The sequence below is a fragment of the Mandrillus leucophaeus genome, unplaced genomic scaffold, assembly GCF_000951045.1.
Source record: "Mandrillus leucophaeus isolate KB7577 unplaced genomic scaffold, Mleu.le_1.0 Scaffold1, whole genome shotgun sequence".
Taxonomy (NCBI): domain Eukaryota; kingdom Metazoa; phylum Chordata; class Mammalia; order Primates; family Cercopithecidae; genus Mandrillus; species Mandrillus leucophaeus.
In genome coordinates this window covers 2784867-2788331 of record NW_012098097.1, presented here as the reverse complement: position 1 = coordinate 2788331, position 3465 = coordinate 2784867, and the positions used below count along the sequence as shown (strand labels likewise).

The window sequence follows — 3465 nt, the reverse complement described above, 5'->3', positions numbered from 1 at the left end:
CTGGAAGGGACATAGGGGCCACCTAGTCCAACATCCTACCCAGTGCAGGAATTTCCTCCATAATGACCCTGGGCAGGAATCAATCAACATCTGCTTAAAAGTTTCTGAAGACAGGGCAATTGCTACTTCTTAAGTCAAACCATGTTATCACTGAATTCCTCTAATTGTTTAAAAGTCCTTCCTAATACTGAGATGAAAGCTGCCTCACCACAGTGTTTTGCACCAGTCCCAGCCCTGCCTTTAGAGCAGCACAGAATAAATCTGATCCCTCTTCAACCTAAAAGCTTCCCAAATGTTTCTCACCCTGTATTCTTCATTTTCCAATGTCACCATCTCCAGTTGTTTCAACTACTCCTATTGCCTAGTCAGACAAGCCTGTCGGTGTACATTTTTAAATATGTCATCTACTTTCAGAATAGTTCATTGGGGTTTACTACTGCTTGTCATTGGAACATTATAATTCTATCAGTCTAGACTCTTAACACGTAAAGCTTCTGTTAGCAGTCTACACATTGCTGGCTTCAGTTATTCAGGAACTATGCTAACCTCTTGTATGTTTTCTACTCTCCAGTCGTGTCTCAACACCCTCAAGACAGGTACCATCATAATTCTCAATTATATTTGAGAAAAATGATGGTCAGAGAGATTCAGAAATCTGCTCACAGCTAGTTCTGACTATCAAACCCTTAATTAATAAACTATATTGTCTCTCTTACAATAAATGCAACTAAAACTGAGTTATTTTTAAGAATAAGTTGCTGTTAGACCAGAATCTCTTCTTCCTTTTTATTGTTTCCTGTGCGGTTCCTTAGTGGCAATCATATAATAGGGAACTTTATCATGATAATTCACTTCCACATACAATTAATGAATTTAATTCTTACAGCAAATCTACAGGATTTCATTTCATTTAACTGTATTTTCTATGTTGAAACTTGAAGCTCAGAGCTTCCCAAAGTCACACTGCCAGTAACGGGATCATCACTGAGCCTGTTTCTATTATCCATTTTGTCTTTTGATTGTTAATTACTGTTTGCAACTTCTTTGCACATATATAGTACTTTTAATTGATTGTTGGATATTGTAGGTGGGACGTTATGGATGTTCTGTATTATGTCATCTTCCTATAATTATTGTCAAGTTTTTTTCTGGCAGGCAGTTAGACTGCCAGTGAGTCAACTTGACCTGTCACGTCTTGGTTTTAGACTTTATTAAAGATGAGAGGCTAGGTGTGGTGGCTCACACCTGTAATCCCAGCACTTTGGGAGGCCAAAGTGGGTAGATCACCAGAGATCAGGTGTTCAACACCAGCCTGGCCAACATGGTGAAACCTCGTCTCTACTAAAAATACAAAAATAAGGCTGGCATGGTGGGAGGCACCTGTAATCCCAGCTACTCAGGAAGCTGAGGTGGGAGAATTGCTTGAACCTGAGAGGTGCAGGTTGCAGCATGCCAACACTGCACCACTGCACTCCAGCCTGGACAACAGACCAAGACTCCATCCATCTCAAAAAGAAAAAAAAAAAAGGAGAAATTTTCGCATTAAATTGATATATAGAAAACTGTCCTTACTCATAAACATGGCTTTTCTGGGACCTCAAGTACATTCCCAGGGAGTTCACCAAGGTGTCTTTACTATAACTATGGCTGAACTCTGTATCTTCCCATTTGGACCAACCGTGAAATCTCTTCCCATTTTTCTGGCACACAGTAAATGTATTCCCGGCCAGGTGCTGCTGAGTGTTGCCCTGAAAATGCATGTGTTTTTTTTGTTTGTTTTTGTTTGTTTTTTGTTTTTTTATCCTGCCACAATATTTTTAATTACATACAAAGCTCTGACATGGCACCCAGGGACCCATTTCACCCACTGCTCTGTTTGGCCGCCAGTCTTTTGTCTCTCTCTTCAGCAATGGTGAGGCGGATACCCTTTCCTCGGGGAAGAGAAATCCATGGTTTGTTGCCCTTGCCAATAACAAAAATGTTGGAAAGTCGAGTGGCAAAGCTGTTGCCATTGGCATCTTTCACGTGAACCACGTCAAAAGATCCAGGATGCCTCTCTCTGTTGGTGATCACACCAATTCTTCCCGGGTTAGCACCTCCAGTCACCATACACAGGTTACTAGTGTCGAACTTGATGAAATCAGTAATCTTGCCAGTCTCCAAATCAATCTGAATGGTATCATTCACCTTGATGAGGGGATCGGGGTAGCGGATGGTGCGGGCATCATGAGTCACCAGATGAGGGATTCCTTTTGTGCCCACAAAGATCTTTCTCACTTTGCATAACTTGTACTTGGCCTCCTCAGGTGTAATACGATGTACAGCAAAGCGACCCTTGGTGTCATAGATCAGACGGAAATTCTCTCCCGTCTTGTCAATGCTGATGACATCCATGAATCCAGCAGGCTACGTTATATCAGTTCGGACCTTGCCATCGATCTTAATGAACTGCTGCATGCAAATCTTCTTTACTTCATCTCCTGTCAGGGCATACTTAAGTCTGTTCCTTAGGAAAATGATGAGGGGGAGACACTCTCTCAACTTGTGGGGACCGGTGGATGGACGAGGAGCAAACACACCAGTCAATTTATCCAGCATCCAATGCTTTGGAGCTGCTACCCGCTTCAGATGCTTCTTGGGACCACGAGTCATGGCTGCGTTAGGCAAGGAAAGAGGACCTCCGTCTTCCGGTGCGCGTAGAAATTCAACATGCATGTTTTGAGTTGATTGTATATGATGTTAGCTATAGGATTTTTGTGGATATTCTTTATTGAGAAAGTTCCACTCTATTACTCGTTTACCTAGAGTTTTTATTACGAATTGGTGTAAGATTTCATCAAATGTGTTTTATGCAGCTATTGATATCATCACGTGATTTTTTTTTCTTCTTCAGCCTGTTCATGTGATAGGGTACATTAGTGGATTTTAAATTGTTGAACCAGCTTTGCCTATCTGAAATACATCCCACTTGGTCATGGTTTATACTTATTTTTATATATTGTGAAATTTGATTTGCCAATATTTTATGGAAGATTTTTCCATCTATATTCAAAAGCTAACTTTTTAAAACTTTTATTTTAGGTTTGCGGTACATGCGCAGGTTTGCAATATAAGTAAATTCTCACTCATGTCATAAGGGTTTATTATACAGACTATTTCGTCACTCAGGTACTAAGTCTAGTATTCAATAGTTACTTTTTTCTGATCCTCTCCCTCCTCCTATCCTCCACTCTCAAGTAGGCCCCAGCGTCTGTTGTTCCCCTCTTTGTGTTCACATGTTCTCATCATTGAGCTCCCACCTATAAGTAAGAACATGCAGTATTTGATTTTCTGTCCCTGCATTAATTTGCTAAGCATAATGGCCTCCAGGTCCATCCATGTTCCCAAAAGGATCTCATTCTGCATAGTATTCCATGGTGTATATGCACCATATTTTCTGTAACCAATTTGTCATTGATGGGCATT

General features: G+C 40.8%; 1 pseudogene across 1 annotated transcript; it reads right to left on the bottom strand.

Moving 5' to 3' along the window:
- Positions 1-1797: 1797 nt before the first annotated feature.
- On the bottom strand, positions 1798-2700 carry LOC105549486 (annotated as a pseudogene). Its single transcript, XR_001007600.1, has one exon. The product of XR_001007600.1 is annotated as a 40S ribosomal protein S4, X isoform-like (transcript).
- Positions 2701-3465: the final 765 nt, after the last annotated feature.